The 21,044-nt window shown below is 40.0% G+C and overlaps 1 protein-coding gene across 1 annotated transcript in view; it reads right to left on the bottom strand.

Moving 5' to 3' along the window:
* Positions 1 to 21,044, bottom strand: part of Casp1 (caspase 1) — a 135,958-nt gene that overhangs the window by 112,069 nt on the left and 2,845 nt on the right. The window lies entirely within an intron of this gene.

Genomic DNA, 21,044 nt, shown 5'->3' with positions numbered 1-21,044 from the left:
ATATAAATACTTATTTTGGTCGGGAGGTTATTAATGAATTCTTCCATTTCCTTAGTGGATATAGGCCTGTATAAATAGTTTACCTGCTCTTGATTTAATTTTGGTATCTGGTATCTGTCTAGAAAATCATCCATTTCATCTAGATTTTTCAGGGTTTTTTATTATAAGCTTTTATGGTATGATCTGATGATTTTTTAACATCCCCAAGTTTCTGTTATGTCTCTCTTTTCATTTCATACAGAAAAACAAAAACAAAAACAAAAAACTCAAAATTGCAAAGACAATTTTTAACAATGAAAAAACTATGGGGGGAATCAAAGTTCCTGATCTCAAGCTATATTACAGAGCAACAATGATAATAAACAGCATGGTATTGGTATACCTATAGACATGTTGATCAGTTCAAAACAATTGAAGATCCTGAAATAAAACAACCACATATGGACAATTGATCTGCTGGTCTAACTTGCAGTCAGCATGTCGAAAAATGAAAATAGACTCATATTTATCCCCTTACACAAAGCTCAAGTCCAAGGAGTTCTAGGACCTCAACATAAAACCGGGTACATTGAATCTAATAGAAAATAAAGTGGAAAAGAGACTCATTGGCACAGGGGGAGATTTCCTAAACACAACTTTAGTGGGCCATGCTCTAAAATCAAGAATTAATAAATGGGACCTCAGGAAACTGGAAAGCTTCTGTAAGGCTAAGGATGCAGCCAATAGGAAAAATTAGCAATCTAACTTTGGGAAAAACACTTCACTAACCACACATCCAATAAAAGACTAATATTCAAAATATATAAGTAACTCAAAAAGCTAACCACCAATAACACAAACAACCCAATCAAAAAATGGGGTATAGAATTAAACAGAGAATTCACAATGGCAGAATCTTGAATGGTTGAGAAGAATTTAAAGAAATGTTCAAAGCCTTTAGTCACCAGGGAAATGCAAATCAAATTAATCCTCTCATTCCACCTTACACCACTCAAAATAGCTAAGATCAAAACCTCACGTAGCAGGATATGCTGGCGAGGATGTACAGAATGAGGAACACCCCTCTATTGCTGATAGGATTGCAAACAGATACAACCATTCTGGAAATCAATCTAGATGTTCCTCAGAAAATTGGAAATAGATCAACCTGAAGACCCAGCTATACCACTCTTGGGCATATACCAAAAGATGCCCCATCATGCCACAGGGGCACCTGTTCGACTATTTTAATAGAAGCCTTATTTTTGATAGCCAGAAGCTGGAAATAGCCCAGATGTTCCACAGCAAAAGAATGGATACAGAAAACGTGGCTCATTTCATTACACAATGAAATATTACTCAGTTATCAAGAATGAGGACATTGTGAGTTTTGAAGGCAAATGGATTGAACTAGAAAGTATCATCCTGAGTGAGATAACTGAGACCCAAAAGGGCATGCATGGTATGTCATCACTAATAAGTATTTTAGACAAAAAAAATAAAGAAGACCTAGGATACAATCCACAGAACTCAAGGTTAACAAGCCAAAACTCACAAGTGAGGATATTTCAATCCCATTTTGGAAGGAGAAATAATCAATCACCGGAGGTAGGGATGGAGAAAAGGATCTGGGAGGGACAGGGGACTAGAAGGGAGGAGAAGAAACATGGTCAGGTATTGGGTGGTGGGAATAGGACTGAGGTCCTGAGGACCAGCAGAAATAATTGAAACAGGCAACAATGGGCAATATGAAATGGGCCAACCTTCTAGAGAGTACTAGAGACCTGGGTGGTCAGAGCACAAAGTGGGGACCTTCGATAAAACGTCCTACAGTGCAGAGAGGGAACTTGCAGAGCCCACCTCCAGTAGAAAGACAGGGCATCAAATGGAGTGATGGGGTTGCCATCCCACAGTCAAAAACTCTGACCCAATATTGTTCCTGACTGAAAGAACAGCAGGGACAAAAATGGAGAAGAACCTGAGGAAAATGAGTTCAGTGACAGGCCCAAAGTGGAATCCAGTTCAAGGGGAGACCCCAAGGCCTGATACTATTACTGATACTATGATATTCTCACCAAAAGGGGCATATCATGACAGCTATCTGAAAGACACAAGAAGCAGCTGACCAAGTCAGATGGGCAGAAGCTGGTGACCTCTGTGGTTGAATTATAGAAAACTGGGAGAAGCTGCGTAGGAGGGTGACCATATAGGAAGATTAGCAGTCTCAACTAACCTGGATTACCAAGATCTCTCAGACACTGAGCCACCAACCAGGCATCCTGCACTAGCTGATATGAGGCTGCCAACACATATACAGCAGCAGAAGACTGCCATGTCTGACTTAATCAGAATAGGTGCACCTAACCCTCAAATGACTTGAGGCACCAGGGATATGGGAGGTATGGTGGGGTTGGGTTTGCATGGTAGGGACATTCTTTCGGAGACGGTGGAGCAGGGAGCTAGGGAAGAGGTATTTGATGTGGAACAGTCAGAGGGTGGACCAGGATGGGCATAAAGTCTGAACTCTAAAAAAAAGATTAAAGAATAAAATTTAAAATGGAAAAAATGGAAAATGGAAAAAACAAACAAAAGAAACATACAAATACATAGATTACTTTTAGAGAAAAAGATACATTATTATTTTTCTTTGGATACTTCAGGTTTTAATTCCTTAAAGACAAGGTTATTTTGTATTCATCAACTAGAAATGAAAGCAGGAACATTTGTATGATGTTATATTATTATGCAAATCAGTCTTAGATTGGCATTATTTACTTTAATAAAATTGATAAAACTATTTTACTTTGTTGAGTATATATGTGCTCTTTAATGAGGATCTGTTCCTCGGACATATTTTTCTCATTTGAACAATAAAAAAGTTATCTTGCTCACCTTGTCTGACTTGAGTCTATTAATATTTTATTAGAACATCACCAAATTAACAGCAACTACTGTTAGCTCATCAGCACTAACTGATGCTGGCATATCTGGACCTCAGCAAGGCTCACATTGTTTATTGTGTCTTCCTTGATGTTTTTACTGTACTCTCTCACCCTTTTAAATTAGGTATTAAGCACTTTGTGGGGTTTAATTTAGACCACATCAATATCCTGTTTTCACCAGCTTTAACATTCATTTGGGTTTTTTTTGGTTTTTTTTGTTTTTTTGTTTTTTTTTTTTATTAACTTGAGTATTTCTTATATACATTTCGAGTGTTATTCCCTTTCCCGGTTTCCGGGCAAACATCCCCCTCCCCCCTCCCCTTCCTTATGGGAGTTCCCCTCCCAACCCTCCCCCCATTACCGCCCTCCCCCCATAGACTAGTTCACTGGGGGTTCAGTCTTAGCAGGACCCAGGGCTTCCCCTTCCACTGGTGCTCTTACTAGGATATTCATTGCTACCTATGGGGTCAGAGTCCAGGGTCAGTCCATGTATAGTCTTTAGGTAGTGGCTTAGTCTCTGGAAGCTCTGGTTGCTTGGCATTTTAACATTCATTTGTATTTCTCTCTCATTCCTGTTGTGTTTCTTAATTAGTTTCTACTGCCATAAATATGTATTTCTTCACCATTTATTCATTTTAAAATATTTTTCTTCCATGAATTTTCACTATCCTTGTCTATGTAATAGAAATTAATCATAAAGAAGAAATGCTATTTGCCTTCTGATAGCTTCTATATGAAATCTGAATTTTGTGAGTGTCTTAGCAGTGAACACTAAGCACTCAGAACTTACCAATGATTTTGGTTCTACCTACATGTCCTCCTGAATGATCTGTTTGCTGTTCTCATTTTACCTGAACTCTTGTCTTTATATCTACATGGACTTCTCAAACCTTTCCTTCCTGGATCTCGATGATACTACTAGCTCTAGTTTTTAGGTGCTGATAGCATTTTTCTTTTTACTAAACTGGACTTTCTCTCCAAATTGGGACCCCAATCCTAGCTTGCTAGGATTGACAATGACCAATGCAGTTCTACAACTACTTGTATTCTGTGTCATTCTATATCGCTCTGTGGGGTCTTCTTTGGCATCTTCTGACTATGACGTCTGGGGAAGGGGGATTTCTCACTCAACTCTTTATTTCCTCATTACACTTGGCACCCCTGTCCAAACATCACAGACATGCTTATGTAACCATTTGTGCTACACCATTTCTATCAAGACATCCCTCTGATAGAAATAAATAACCTGTGCTGGTAATGAATTATGCAGCATTATGAATAATCACTTGTATAGTAGGAAATAACTATGCCTCAAAGCTCTGACAGAGACAAGTCAGCATGAAGGAGTGTGACTACATTTACTGTTGTTCACTTTACCTAATCATTAAAATGTGAGATGTGATAAATCATATAGAAGGATGTATTATTAGAGAGAATCGAATTTGTGGAAAAGAATCAAGAGTAGGTAGTATAGTGTGTAAACTCAGTGGCAACATGTCCTTCCAGTATCCTTCCAGTTCAATTTGGACCCAAACTTCCTCACACAAGTATGAATTTTCTTTTATCTAACCCTTCATACACACACACACACACACACACACACACACACACACACACACACACACACTATACACGCTGTTCTCCATCGAGGCAGATAAACTGTAATGTAGTACCTCCTATTTTTTACAGAGATTTGAAAAGGAGCCATATTTTCTTGCTTACTGTTAATAAAACTGTAATGCCTAACATAACTCACATTGAAAATGAGGAAAATATAGTATTTAAAATTTTAATGAGGCATCAGCTCTCTGCGCCCACACCCTGTGGGAAAGAGACCTCACCGCCTGGTCAGGTGGGCACTCCTAAGGCTGCAGAGCGGAAGAGACCACCAACACTGCCCACCCCTGCCCACATCCCTGGCCCAAGAGGAAACTGTATAAGGCCTCTGGGCTCCCGTGGGGGAGGGCCCAGGAGCAGCAGGACCCCTGCCTGAGACACCGCCAGAACCTGAAGGAAACAGACCGGATAAAGAGTTCTCTGCACCCAAATCCCGTGGAAGGGAGAGCTAAACCCTCAGAGAGGCAGACACGCCTGGGAAACCAGAAGAGACTGCACTCTGCATACACATCTCGGACGCCAGAGGAAAACACCAAAGGCCATCTGGAACCCTGGTGCACTGAAGCTCCCGGAAGGGGAGGCGCATATCTTCCTGGTTGCTGCCACTGCAGAGAGCCCATGGGCAGCACCCCACGAGCGAACTTGAGCCTCGGGACCACAGGTAAGACCAACCTTTCTGCTGCAAGAAAGCTGCCTGGTGAACTCAAGACACAGGCCCACAGGAACAGCTGAAGACCTGTAGAGAGGAAAAACTACACGCCCGAAAGCAGAACACTCTGTCCCCATAACTGACTGAAAGAGAGGAAAACAGGTGTACAGCACTCCTGACACACAGGCTTATAGGACAGTCTAGCCACTGTCAGAAATAGCAGAACAAAGTAACACTAGAGATAATCTGATGGCGAGAGGCAAGCACAGGAACCCAAACAACAGAAATCAAGACTACATGGCATCATCGGAGCCCAATTCTCCCACCAAAATAAACATGGAATATCCAAACACACCAGAAAAGCAAGATCTAGTTTCAAAATCATATTTGATCATGATGCTGGAGGACTTCAAGAAAGACATGAAGAACTCCCTTAGGGAAACACAGAAAAACATTAATAAACAAGTAGAAGCCTACAGAGAGGAATCGCAAAAATCCCTGAAAGAATCGCAAAAATCCCTGAAAGAATTCCAGGAAAACACAATCAAACAGTTGAAGGAACTAAAAATGGAAATAGAAGCAATCAAGAAAGAACACATGGAAACAACCCTGGATATAGAAAACCAAAAGAAAAGACAAGGAGCTGTAGATACAAGCCTCACCAACAGAATACAAGAGATGGAAGAGAGAATCTCAGGAGGAGAAGATTCCATAGAAATCAATAACTCAACTATCAAAGATAATGTAAAGCAGAAAAGGTACTGGTCCAAAACATACAGGAAATCCAGGACTCAATGAGAAGATCAAACCTAAGGATAATAGGTATAGAAGAGAGTGAAGACTCCCAGCTCAAAGGACCAGTAAATATCTTCAACAAAATCATAGAAGAAAACTTCCCTAACCTAAAAAAAGAGATACCCATAGGCATACAAGAAGCCTACAGAACTCCAAATAGATTGGACCAGAAAAGAAACACCTCCCGTCACATAATAGTCAAAACACCAAACGCACAAAATAAAGAAAGAATATTAAAAGCAGTAAGGGAAAAAGGTCAAGTAACATATAAAGGCAGACCTATCAGAATCACACCAGACTTCTCGCCAGAAACTATGAAGGCCAGAAGATCCTGGAGAGATGTCATACAGACCCTAAGAGAACACAAATGCCAGCCCAGGTTACTGTATCCTGCAAAACTCTCAATTAACATAGATGGAGAAAACAAGATATTCCATGACAAAACCAAATTTACACAATATCTTTCTACAAATCCAGCACTACAAAGGATAATAAAGGGTAAAGCCCAATATAAGGAGGCAAGCTATACCCTAGAAGAAGCAAGAAAATAATCGTCTTGGCAACAAAACAAAGAGAATGAAAGCACAAAAACATAAACTCACATCCAAATATGAATATAATGGGAAGCAATAATCACTATTCCTTAATATCTCTCAACATCAATGGCCTCAACTCCCCAATAAAAAGACATAGATTAACAAACTGGATATGCAACGAGGACCCTGCATTCTGCTGCCTACAGGAAACACAACTCAGAGACGAAGACAGACATTACCTCAGAGTGAAAGGCTGTAAAAAAATTTTCCAAGCAAATGGTCAGAAGAAGCAAGCTGGAGTAGCCATTCTAATATCAACTAAAATCAATTTCCAACTAAAAGTCATCAAAAAAGATAAGGAAGGATACTTCATATTCATCAAAGGAAAAATCCACCAAGATGAACTCTCAATCCTAAATAACTATGCCCCAAATACAAGGGCACCTACATATGTAAAAGAAACCTTACTAAAGCTCAAAACACACATTGCACCTCACACAATAATAGTGGGATATTTCAACACACCACTCTCATCAATGGACAGATCATGGAAACAGAAATTAAACAGTGATGTCGACAGACTAAGAGAAGTCATGAGCCAAATGGACTTAACGGATATTTATAGAACATTCTATCCTAAAGCAAAAGGATATACCTTCTTCTCAGCTCCTCATGGTACTTTCTCCAAAATTGACCATATAATTGGTCAAAAAACGGGCCTCAACAGGTACAGAAAGATAGAAATAATCCCATGCGTGCTATCGGACCACCACGGCCTAAAGCTGGACTTCAATAACAATAAGGGAAGAATGTCCACATATACGTGGAAATTGAACAATGCTCTACTCAATGATAACCTAGTCAAGGAAGAAATAAAGAAAGAAATTAAAGACTTTTTAGAACTTAATGAAAATGAAGGTACAACATACCCAAACTTATGGGACACAAAGCTGTGCTAAGAGGAAAACTCATAGCGCTGAGTGCCTGCAGAAAGAAACAGGAAAGAGCATATGTCAGCAGCTTGACAGCACACCTAAAAGCTCTAGAACAAAAAGAAACAAATACACCCAGGAGGAGTAGAAGGCAGGAAATAATCAAACTCAGAGCTGAAATCAACCAAGTAGAAACAAAAAGGACCAAAGAAAGAATCAACAGAACCAAAAGTTGGTTCTTTGAGAAAATCAACAAGATAGATAAACCCTTAGCCAGACTAACGAGAGGACACAGAAAGTGCGTCCAAATTAACAAAATCAGAAATGAAAAGGGAGACATAACAACTGATTCAGAGGAAATTCAAAAAATCATCAGATCTTACTATAAAAACCTATATTCAACAAAACTTGAAAATCTTCGGGAAATGGACAATTTCCTAGACAGATACCAGGTACCGAAGTTAAATCAGGAACAGATAAACCAGTTAAACAACCCCATAACTGCTAAGGAAATAGAAGCAGTCTTTAAAGGTCTCCCAACCAAAAAGCGCCCAGGTCCAGACGGGTTTAGTGCAGAATTCTATCAAACCTTCATAGAAGACCTCATACCAATATTATCCAAACTATTCCACAAAATTGAAACAGATTGATCACTACCGAATACCTTCTATGAAGCCACAATTACTCTTATACCTAAACCACACAAAGACCCAACAAAGAAAGAGAACTTCAGACCAATTTCCCTTATGAATATCGACGCAAAAATACTCAACAAAATTCTGGCAAACCGAATCCAAGAGCACGTCAAAACAATCATCCACCATGACCAAGTAGGCTTCATCCCAGGCATGCAGGGATGGTTTAATATACAGAAAACCATCAACGTGATCCATTATATAAACAAACTGAAAGAACAAAACCACATGATCATTTCATTAGAGGCTGAGAAAGCATTTGACAAAATGCAACACCCCTTCATGATAAAAGTCCTGGAAAGAATAGGAATTCAAGGCCCATACCTGAACATAGTAAAAGCCATATACAGCAAACCAGTTGCTAACATTAAACTAAATGGAGAGAAACTTGAAGCAATCCCACTAAAATCAGGGACTAGACAAGGCTGCCCACTCTCTCCCTAGTTATTCAATATAGTTCTTGAAGTTCTAGCCAGAGCAATCAGACAACAAAAGGAGGTCAAGGGGATACAGATTGGAAAAGAAGAAGTCAAAATATCACTATTTGCAGATGATATGATAGTATATTTAAGTGATCCCAAAAGTTCCACCAGAGAACTACTAAAGCTGATAGACAACTTCAGCAAAGTGGCTGGGTATAAAATTAACTCAAATAAATCAGTTGCCTTCCTCTATACAAAAGAGAAACAAGCCGAGAAAGAAATTAGGGAAACGACACCCTTCATAATAGACCCAAATAATATAAAGTACCTCAGTGTGACTTTAACAAAGCAAGTAAAAGATCTGTATAATAGGAACTTCAAGACACTGAAGAAGGAAATTGAAGAAGACCTCAGAAGATGGAAAGATATCCTACGCTCATGGATTGGCAGGATTAACATAGTAAAAATGGCCATTTTACCAAAAGCGATCTACATATTCAATGCAATCCCCATCAAAATACCAATCCAATTCTTCAAAGAGTTAGACAGAACAATTTGCAAATTCATCTGGAATAACAAAAAACCCAGGATAGCTAAAGCTATCCTCAACAATAAAAGGACTTCAGGGGGAATCACTATCCCTGAACTCAAGCAGTATTACAGACCAATAGTGATAAAAACTGCATGGTATTGGTACAGAGACAGACAGATAGACCAATGGAATAGAACTGAAGACCCAGAAATGAACCCACACACCTATGGTCACTTGATTTTTGACAAAGGAGCCAAAACCATCCAATGGAAAAAAGATAGCATTTTCAGCAAATGGTGCTGGTTCAACTGGAGGGCAACATGTAGAAGAATGCAGATCGACCCATGCTTATCACCCTGTACAAAGCTTAAGTCCAAGTGGATCAAGGACCTCCACATCAAACCAGATACACTCAAACTAATAGAAGAAAAACTAGGGAAGCATCTGGAACACATGGGCACTGGAAAAAATTTCCTGAACAAAACACCAATGGTTTATGCTCTAAGATCAAGAATCGACAAATGGGATCTCATAAAACTTCAAAGCTTCTGTAAGGCAAAGGACACTGTGGTTAGGACAAAACGGCAACCAACAGATTGGGAAAAGATCTTTACCAGTATTACAACATATAGAGGCCTTATATCCAAAATATACAAAGAACTCAAGAAGTTAGACCGCAGGGAAACAAATAACCCTATTAAAAAATGGGGCTCAGAGCTAAATAAAGAATTCACAGCTGAGGAATGCTGAATGGCTGAGAAACACCTAAAGAAATGTTCAACATCTTTAGTCATAAGGGAAATGCAAATCAAAACAACCCTGAGATTTCACCTCACACCAGTGAGAATGGCTAAGATCAAAAACTCAGGGGACAGCAGATGCTGGCGAGGATGTGGAGAAAGAGGAACACTCCTCCATTGTTGGTGGGATTGCAAACTGGTACAACCATTCTGGTAATCAGTCTGGAGGATCCTTAGAAAATTGGACATTGAACTGCCTGAGGATCCAGCTATACCTCTCTTGGGCATATACCCAAAAGATGCCCCAACATATAAGAAAGACACGTGCTCCACTATGTTCATTGCAGCCTTATTTATAATAGCCAGAAGCTGGAAAGAACCCAGATGCCCTTCAAAAGAGGAATGGATACAGACAATGTTGTACATCTACACAATGGAATATTACTCAGCTATCAAAAACAACGAGTTTATGAAATTCGTAGGCAAATGGTTGGAACTGGAAAACATCATCCCAAGTGAGCTAACCCCATCACAGAAAGACATACATGGTATGCACTCATTGATAAGTGGCTATTAGCCCAAATGCTTGAATTACCCTAGATGCCTAGAACAAATGAAACTCAAGACGGATGATCAAAACGTGAATGCTTCACTCCTTCTTTAAAAGGGGAACAAGAATACCCTTGGCAGGGAAGAGAGAGGCAAAGATTAAAACAGAGACTGAAGGAACACCCATTCAGAGCCTGCCCCATATGTGGCCCATACATATACAGCCACCCAATTAGACAAGATGGATGAAGCAAAGAAGTGCAGACCAACAGGAGCCGGATGTAGATCGCTCCTGAGAGACACAGCCAGAATACAGCAAATACAGAGGCGAATACCAGCAGCAAACCACTGAACTGAGAATAGAACCCCCGTTGAAGGAATCAGAGAAAGAACTGGAAGAGCTTGAAGGGGCTCGAGACCCCATATGTACAACAATGCCAAGCAACCAGAGCTTCCAGGGACTAAGCTACTAACTAAAGACTATACATGGACTGACCCTGGACTCTGACCTCATAGGTAGCAATGAATATCCTAGTAAGAGGACCAGTGGAAGGGGAAGCCCTGGGTCCTGCTAAGACTGAACACCCAGTGAACTAGACTGGTGGGGGAGGGCGGCAATGGGGGGAGGGTTGGGAGGGGAACACCCATAAAGAAGGGGAGGGGGGAGAGTGATGTTTGCCCGGATACCGGGAAAGGGAATATCACTCGAAATGTATATAAGAAATACTCAAGTTAATAATAAAAAAAAAGAAAAAAATAAATAAAATTAAGAAATAGAAAAAAATTTTAATGCAAGTGTTTGTTGGTGTACTTCAAACATCTTTCCTAGAATTTTTACTTATTTTACTCCTACAGAAACTTGAGTCTTCTTCTTCTTGTCGTACATTGTATGTGGGTATGTGTTCAAAGCTTTGATTCTCTAAGACTTTTTTAATCTACCATAACTTGAAAATATTTACTCATTTTTGAGAATTTTGTATATTTATACAATGCATTTTGATCATTTTTGTGCCTCCAAGCTGTGCCAGATGTACCTCTCTGTCAAGTCACCCTCTCATCCTCAGGTTTCCTTTGTTAACTCTTTGAGTCCATTTAGTATGTGTGGATGTAGAATGATCCCCTGGAGCACTGGAATTCTATCAAGGGCCACATACTTAAACTAAAATCGATGCTTCCTCTACTGAGGAAAATCAATTGACAATAGTTCTCAGCTAAAACTGGGGCTTGTTTAGCCAGCATTTCAATGGCAGCATCATTTTAAAATTCATGTTTTCATTTCTAGGAAAAAATATATATTGAAATAACTTTCCATAAATATCTCACAGTACCCAATGCATGTTCATAAGGGAAAATTAGTTTGAACTTAGCCACTCAATTTTTTTTACCAGTGTCTTCTATTCCTAGATTTATTGATAGGTAAGATTTTTCCTTCAGCAATTGAAGGCAGTGTTTTAGTCTTACTCAGTTTCTGATTCATGCTAAGTGGTGACCATTTTTTTTCAGCCCAGGATATTTGATCTTTTAATTTGTTCTTATAAAGCTCTTCTTTCACCTTTTCCTTTTAATTTACTTCTTGGGTTACTTATATCAACACCATAGTTTCCTGATATTATTTAGAAATATGATTGCTTTTGTTCTTTTTTTCAACATTATTTTCAAATTTTCTATTACTAATTTTATTACTGAAGAAGGTTTTAAATCTAGATCTTGCTTTTCTGGTGTGTTTGGATATTCAGTGTTGGCTTTGGTGGGAGAATTGGGCTCTGTTGATGCCATGTAGTCTTGGTTTCTGTTGCTTGGGTTCCTGCTCTTGACTCGTGTCATCACGTTGTCTCTGGTGTTACTTTATTCTGCTATTTCTGACAGAGTTAGACTGTCCTATAAGCCTATGTGTCAGGAGTGCTGTTTTCTTGTTTTCTTTCAGCCAGTTATGGGAAGCGCATGTTCTGCTTTTAGGTGTGTAGTTATTCCTGTCTACTGGTCTTCAAGTGTTCCTGCGGTCGTGTGTCCTGAGACCACCAGGCAGGTCACTTGGAGCAGAAAAGTTGGTCTTACCTCTGGTCTTGGGCCTGAAGTCGCTCCTCAGGGCCAGGTTTCAGCTCTCCATGAGGGCAGCAACCAGAAGTTCCTGCCCAGCCTTCTCTTGGTACCCTGTGCACAGTGGGCCCAGATAGTGCTAGGCGTTTTTCTTTGCAGTCAGAAATGTGGGCAGAGAGTCGTCTCCTCTGGCTTCCCAGGCGTGTCTGCCCCTCTGAAGGTCTAGTTCTCCCTCCCATGGGATTTGGGTTCAGGGAGCTGTTTGATCGGGTTCCCTTCACATCAGGGAGGAGTCTGGACTGCAGCATTCCTGCAGTTTGAGTGCCTTTTACTTCTTTTTACGTTATGTATTTATCTGTTTTATATGTGTGGAGGATTTGTCTGTATATATACATATGTCAATGCACCATATGCACTCCTGGTGTCCTGTGGAGCTCTGGGACTAGAGTCACTGAAAGTTGTGAGCTCAATTAGGATGCTACAATTTGAATCCAGATCCTCTAGGAAACCAGTGAGCTTTTTTACCTGCTGAGCCATGCTTGTAGTCATTTATTTTCATTTTTAGCAATTTTTGTATAGTTTGATATTTTAATGTATTTATGTCACATTTTCTTTCCCTTGCTACCTCTAAACCACCACATATACACTTCCTAACTTTTATAATGATAGTCTTTCTTTATCTTTCAATGAATGTTGTTATACACATTTCAGAATATCAGAAGATCTACCCATGAAGCTTGCCCAACATGATTTCTTGTGCATAATGTGAACAATGACAACAACATCATACATGACAAAGTGGACGATGAATATCTGAGAGGTATCAATACTGAAGAATGAACAAGAAACTAAGAAATGCTGAGATCAGCAGAATCTGTCTTCACTAGAAACAAGAACATCAATTGATTATCCAATACCAAATTATTAGCCTGGAAAACATACAGACAGGTAACAGATGAATTAAGTAGGTTGTATTTAGGAGTGTGTGTGTGTGTGTGTGTGTGTGTGTGTATTTAAATTGTCATTTATTTTTAATTAAACTTTGTGTGTGTGTGGTAGTTTATGTGCATGTAGTAACTACAATGAGAAGAGGGTTTTTATCCTTTGGATTTGGAATTACAGTTATTTATGCAGGCTCCAAAATGGGGTTGGGATTTTAACTAGGGTCATCTGAAATAACAGTGTATACTCTTAACTAATAAGCAATCTTTTTATCCCATCTTAAGGCTTTGAATTACTTTTTATATATGAACATGTGTGTGGTTTAGTGTGTGTGCCAAAAGCAGGTGTCAGATCTCCTGGAGTTGGAGTTATATGCCATTGTAAGTCTTTCATAGAGGTTCTGGGATTTGAAATCTACTCCTCTGAAAGAGTAACAAGGACTCTTATCCAATAAGCTATGCTTCCAGTCCTTTTATGGCTTTTTAGTGCCAACAACTGACAACTCCAAAATTACACTCTAAAAGGCTTTTGATTTTTTGTATAATATTCTAGTAAGGGATATTTTTACTTTTTATTTCTTTCTAGAAAACTAAGCCCGGCCCGCAGCAGCTCTCTGCCCCCAGACCCTGTGAGAGAGAGACCCAACCGCCTGGTCAGGTGGGCACTCCTGAGGCTGCAGAGCGGAAGAGACCACCAACACTGCTCACCCCTGCCCACATCCCTGGCCCAAGAGGAAACTGTATAAGGCCTCTGGGCTCCCGTGGGGGAGGGCCCAGGAGCGGCAGGACCCCTGTGCCTGAGACACCACCAGAACCAGAAGGAAACAGACCGGATAAACAGTTCTCTGCACCCAAATCCCGTGGGAGGGAGAGCTGAACCTTCAGAGAGGCAGACACGCCTGGGAAACCAGAAGAGACTGCTCTCTGCACACACATCTCGGACGCCAGAGGAAAAAGCCAAAGACCATCTGGAACCCTGGTGCACTGAAGCTCCCGGAAGGGGCGGCACAGGTCTTCCTGGTTGCTGCCGCTGCAGAGAGCCCGTGGGTAGCACCCCACGAGCGAACTTGAGCCTTGGGACCACAGGTAAGACCAACTTTTCTGCTGCAAGAAAGCTGCCTAGTGAACTCAAGACACAGGCCCACAGGAACAGCTGAAGACCTGTAGAGAGGAAAAACTACACGCCGGAAAGCAGAACACTCTGTCCCCATAACTGACTGAAAGAGAGGAAAACAGGTCTACAGCACTCCTGACACACAGGCTTATAGGACAGTCTAGCCACTGTCAGAAATAGCAGAACAAAGTAACACTAGAGATAATCTGATGGCGAGAGGCAAGCGCAGGAACCCAAGCAACAGAAACCAAGACTACATGGCACCATCGGAACCCAATTCTCCCATCAAAACAAATATGGAATATCCAAACACACCAGAAAAGCAAGATCTAGTCCAAAATCATTTTTGATCATGATGCTGGAGGACTTCAAGAAAGACGTGAAGAACTCCCTTAGAGAACAAGTAGAAGCCTACAGAGAGGAATCGCAAAAATTCCTGAAAGAATCGCAAAAATCCCTGAAAGAATTCCAGGAAAACATAAATAAACAAGTAGAAGCCCATAGAGAGGAGACACAAAAATCCCTGAAAGAATTCCAGGAAAACATAAATAAACAAGTAGAAGCCCATAGAGAGGAGACACAAAAATCCCTGAAAGAATTCTAGGAAAACACAATCAAACAGTTGAAGGAATTAAAAATGGAAATAGAAGCAATCAAAAAAGAACACATGGAAACAACCCTGGATATAGAAAACCAAAAGAAGAGACAAGGAGCTGTAGATACAAGCTTCACCAACAGAATACAAGAGATGGAAGAGAGAATCGCAGGAGCAGAAGATTCCATAGAAATCATTGACTCAACTGTCAAAGATAATGTAAAGCGGAAAAAGCTACTGGTCCAAAACATACAGGAAATCCAGGACTCAATGAGAAGATCAAACCTAAGGATAATAGGTATAGAAGAGAGTGAAGACCCCCAGCTCAAAGGACCAGTAAATATCTTCAAAAATCATAGAAGAAAACTTCCCTAACCTAAAAAAAGAGATACCCATAGACATACAAGAAGCCTACAGAACTCCAAATAGATTGGACCAGAAAAGAAACACCTCCCGTCACATAATTGTCAAAACACCAAACGCACAAAATAAAGAAAGAATATTAAAAGCAGTAAGGGAAAAAGGTCAAGTAACATATAAAGGGAGACCTATCAGAATCACACCAGACTTTTCGCCAGAGACTATGAAAGCCAGAAGATCCTGGAGAGATGTCATACAGACCCTAAGAGAACACAAATGCCAGCCCAGGTTACTGTATCCAGCAAAACTCTCAATTAACATTGATGGAGAAACCAAGATATTCCATGAGAAAACCAAATTTACACAATATCTTTCTACAAATCCAGCACTACAAAGGATAATAAATGGTAAAGCCCAACATAAGGAGGCAAGCTATACCCTAGAAGAAGCAAGAAACTAATCGTCTTGGCAACAAAACAAAGAGAATGAAAGCACACAAACATAACCTCACATCCAAATATGAATATAACGGGAAGCAATAATCACTATTCCTTAATATCTCTCAATATCAATGGCCTCAACTCCCCAATAAAAAGACATAGATTAACAAACTGGATACACAACGAGGACCCTGCATTCTGCTGCCTATAGGAAGCACACCTCAGAGACAAAGACAGACACTACCTCAGAGTGAAAGGCTGGAAAACAACTTTCCAAGCAAATGGTCAGAAGAAGCAAGCTGGAGTAGCCATTCTAATATCAAATAAAATCAATTTCCAACTAAAAGTCATCAAAAAAGATAAGGAAGGACACTTCATATGCATCAAAGGAAAAATCCACCAAGATGAACTCTCAATCCTAAATATCTATGCCCCAAATACAAGGGCACCTACATACGTAAAGAAACCTTACTAAAGCTCAAAGCACACATTGCACCTCACACAATAATAGTGGGAGATTTCAACACACCACTCTCATCAATGGACAGATCATGGAAACAGAAATTAAACAGTGATGTCGACAGACTAAGAGAAGTCATGAGCCAAATGGACTTAACGGATATTTATAGAACATTCTATCCTAAAGCAAAAGGATATACCTTCTTCTCAGCTCCTCATGGTACTTTCTCCAAAATTGACCATATAATTGTTCAAAAAACGGGCCTCAACAGGTACAGAAAGATAGAAATAATCCCATGTGTGCTATCGGACCACCACGGCCTAAAACTGGTCTTCAATAACAATAAGGGAAGAATGCCCACATATACGTGGAAATTGAACAATGCTCTACTCAATGATAACCTGGTCAAGGAAGAAATAAAGAAAGAAATTAAAAACTTTTTAGAATTTAATGAAAATGAAGATACAACATACCCAAACTTATGGGACACAATGAAAGCTGTGCTAAGAGGAAAACTCATAGCGCTGAGTGCCTGCAGAAAGAAACAGGAAAGAGCATATGTCAGCAGCTTGACAGCACACCTAAAAGCTCTAGAACAAAAAGAAACAAATACACCCAGGAGGAGTAGAAGGCAGGAAATAATCAAACTCAGAGCTGAAATCAACCAAGTAGAAACAAAAAGGAACATAGAAAGAATCAACAGAACCAAAAGTTGGTTCTTGGAGAAAATCAACAAGATAGATAAACCCTTAGCCAGACTAACGAGAGGACACAGAGAGTGCGTCCAAATTAACAAAGTCAGAAATGAAAAGGGAGACATAACTACAGATTCAGAGAAAATTCAAAAAATCATCAGATCTTACTATAAAAACCTATATTCAACAAAACTTGAAAATCTTCAGGAAATGGACAATTTCTTAGACAGATACCAGGTATCTAAGTTAAATCAGGAACAGATAAACCAGTTAAACCACCCCATAACTCCTAAGGAAATAGAAGAGTCATTAAAGGTCTCACAACCAAAAAGCACCCAGGTCCAGACGGGTTTAGTGCAGAATTCTATCAAACCTTCATAGAAGACCTCATACCAATATTATCCAAACTATTCCACAAAATTGAAACAGATGGAGCACTACCGAATTCCTTCTACGAAGCCACAATTACTCTTATACCTAAACCACACAAAGACACAACAAAGAAAGAGAACTTCAGACCAATTTCCCTTATGAATATCGATGCAAAAATACTCAATAAAATTCTGGCAAACCGAATTCAAGAGCACATCAAAACAATCATCCACCATGATCAAGTAGGCTTCATCCCAGGCATGCAGGGATGGTTTAATACACGGAAAACCATCAACGTGATCCATTATATAAACAAACTGAAAGAACAGAACCACATGATCATTTCATTAGATGCTGAGAAAGCATTTGACAAAATGCAACACCCCTTCATGATAAAAGTCCTGGAAAGAATAGGAATTCAAGGCCCATACCTAAACATAGTAAAAGCCATATACAGCAAACCAGTTGCTAACATTAAACTAAATGGAGAGAAACTTGAAGCAATCCCACTAAAATCAGGGACTAGACAAGGCTGCCCACTCTCTCCCTACTTATTCAATATAGTTCTTGAAGTTCTAGCCAGAGCAATCAGACAACAAAAGGAGATCAAGGGGATACAGATCGGAAAAGAAGAGGTCAAAATATCACTATTTGCAGATGACATGATAGTATATTTAAGTGATCCCAAAAGTTCCACCAGAGAACTACTAAAGCTGATAAACAACTTCAGCAAAGTGGCTGGGTATAAAATTAACTCAAATAAATCAGTTGCCTTCCTCGATACAAAAGAGAAACAAGCCGAGAAAGAAATAGGGAAACGACACCCTTCATAATAGACCCAAATAATATAAAGTACCTCGGTGTGACTTTAACCAAGCAAGTAAAAGATCTGTACAATAAGAACTTCAAGACACTGAGGAAAGAAATTGAAGAAGACCTCAGAAGATGGAAGGATCTCCCATGCTCATAGATTGGCAGGATTAATTTAGTAAAAATGGCCATTTTACCAAAAGCAATCTACAGATTCAATGCAATCCCCATCAAAATACCAATCCAATTCTTCAAAGAGTTAGACAGAACAATTTTCAAATTCATCTGGAATAACAAAAAACCCAGGATAGCTAAAGCTATCCTCAACAATAAAAGGACTTCAGGGGCAATCACTATCCCTGAACTCAAGCAGTATTACAGAGCAATAGTGATAAAAACTGCATGGTATTGGTACAGAGACAGACAGATAGACCAATGGAATAGAATTGAAGACCCAGAAATGAACCCACACACCTATGGTCACTTGATTTTTGACAAAGGAGCCAAAACCATCCAATGGAAAAAAGATAGCATTTTCAGCAAATGGTGCTGGTTCAACTGGAGGGCAACATGTAGAAGAATGCAGATTGACCCATGCTTATCACCCTGTACAAAGCTTAAGTCCAAGTGGATCAAGGACCTCCACATCAAACCAGACACACTCAAACTAATAGAAGTAAAACTAGGGAAGCATCTGGAACACATGGGCACTGGAAAAAATTTCCTGAACAAAACACAATGGCTTATGCTCTAAGATCAAGAATCGAGAAATGGGATCTCATAAAACTGCAAAGCTTCTGTAAGGCAAAGGACACTGTGGTTAGGACAAAACGGCAACCAACAGATTGGGAAAAGATCTTTACCAATCCTACAACAGATAGAGGCCTTATATCCAAAATATACAAAGAACTCAAGAAGTTAGACCGCAGGGAAACAAATAACCCTATTAAAAAATGGGGTTCAGAGCTAAACAAAGAATTCACAGCTGAGGAATGCCAAATGGCTGAGAAACACCTAAAGAAATGTTCAACATCTTTAGTCATAAGGGAAATGCAAATCAAAACAACCCTGAGATTTCACCTCACACCAGTGAGAATGGCTAAGATCTAAAACTCAGGGGACAGCAGATGCTGGCGAAGATGTGGAGAAAGAGGAACACTCCTCCATTGTTGGTGGGATTGCAGACTGGTAAAACCATTCTGGAAATCAGTCTGGAGGTTCCTCAGAAAATTGGACATTGAACTGCCTGAGGATCCAGCTATACCTCTCTTGGGCATATACCCAAAAGATGCCTCAACATATAAAAGAGACACGTGCTCCACTATGTTCATCGCAGCCTTATTTATAATAGCCAGAAAATGGAAAGAACCGAGATGCCCTTCAAAAGAGGAATGGATACAGAAAATGTGGTACATCTACACAATGGAATATTACTCAGCTATCAAAAACAACGAGTTTATGAAATTCGTAGGCAAATGGTTGGAACTGGAAAATATCATCCTGAGTGAGCTAACCCAATCACAGAAAGACATACATGGTATGCACTCATTGATAAATGGCTATTAGCTCAAATGCTTGAATTACCCTAGATCCCTAGAACAAATGAAACTCAAGACGGATGATCAAAATGTGAATGCTTCACTCCTTCTTTAAATGAGGAAAAAGAATACCCTTGGCTGGGAAGGGAGAGGCAAAGATTAAAACAGAGACTGAAGGAACACCCATTCAGAGCCTGCCCCACAGGTGGCCCATACATATACAGCCACCCAATTGGACAAGATGGATGAAGCAAAGAAGTGCAGACCGACAGGTGCCGGATGTAGATCGCTCCTGAGAGACACAGCCAGAATACAGCAAATACAGAGGCGAATGCCAGCAGCAAACCACTGAACTGAGAATAGGTCCCCCGTTGAAGGAATCAGAGAAAGAACTGGAAGAGCTTGAAGGGGCTCGAGACCCCAAAAGTACAACAATGTCAAGCAACCAGAGCTTCCAGGGACTAAGCCACTACCTAAATACTATACATGGACTGACCCTGGACTCTGACCCCATAGGTAGCAATGGATATCCTAGTAAGAGCACCAGTGGAAGGGGAAGCCCTGGGTCCTGCTAAGACTGAACCCCCAGTGAACTAGACTATGGGGGGAGGGCGGCAATTGGGGGAGGGTTGGGAGGGGGACACCCATAAGGAAGGGGAGGGGGGGAGGGGGATGTTTGCCCGGAAACCGGGAAAGGGAATAACACTTGAAATGTATATAAGAAATACTCAAGTTAATAATAAAAAAAAAAAGAAAACTAAAAGGACTCTTCCTAATTTATTCAGCGATATACTGCTTTTCCATACATTGTTCATGTCCATAAGCTAATAAATTTTCTATAGTTTCTATTATTTCAAGCTTATTAAGTGAAATCCTTTGTTTTCCCCCTGAGATTATTTCTATCTGACTTGTAATGTGTGTTTACATAGTCACTGAGTCATTTTCTTTCAAAACCCCTATATGCAGGTTGAGGCCTGGTCTATCTTTCATGCCAAGAATGCGAAGTTTCTATGATCTCTGCTAATAAAAATGCCTGATCCTCTTCCATTCACAGAGACTCAGAAAGATGGCAAGTGCAGTAAACAACCTTAAGCAGCCTGTGCCAGCCACACTTAGAGTTCACACAGAGCAACTCTGCCAGCACATGTGTGGATATGGAAGAATGCCCAAACAGCAGCTGTGACCTATTGTGTGTAAAAGCATTCACAGCCAAAGCAATCTGTCCTGAGGCAATATAGTGGGTGGTCAAGGTGCACAAAGTGATCCTTAATATCTTCAGGCCTCAGCCCCAATC

Source organism: Rattus norvegicus, chromosome 8 (genome assembly GCF_036323735.1).
Source record: "Rattus norvegicus strain BN/NHsdMcwi chromosome 8, GRCr8, whole genome shotgun sequence".
NCBI lineage: Eukaryota > Metazoa > Chordata > Mammalia > Rodentia > Muridae > Rattus > Rattus norvegicus.
The sequence above is the reverse complement of the archived record's forward strand: the minus strand, read 5'-3'. Positions and strand labels throughout refer to the sequence as shown.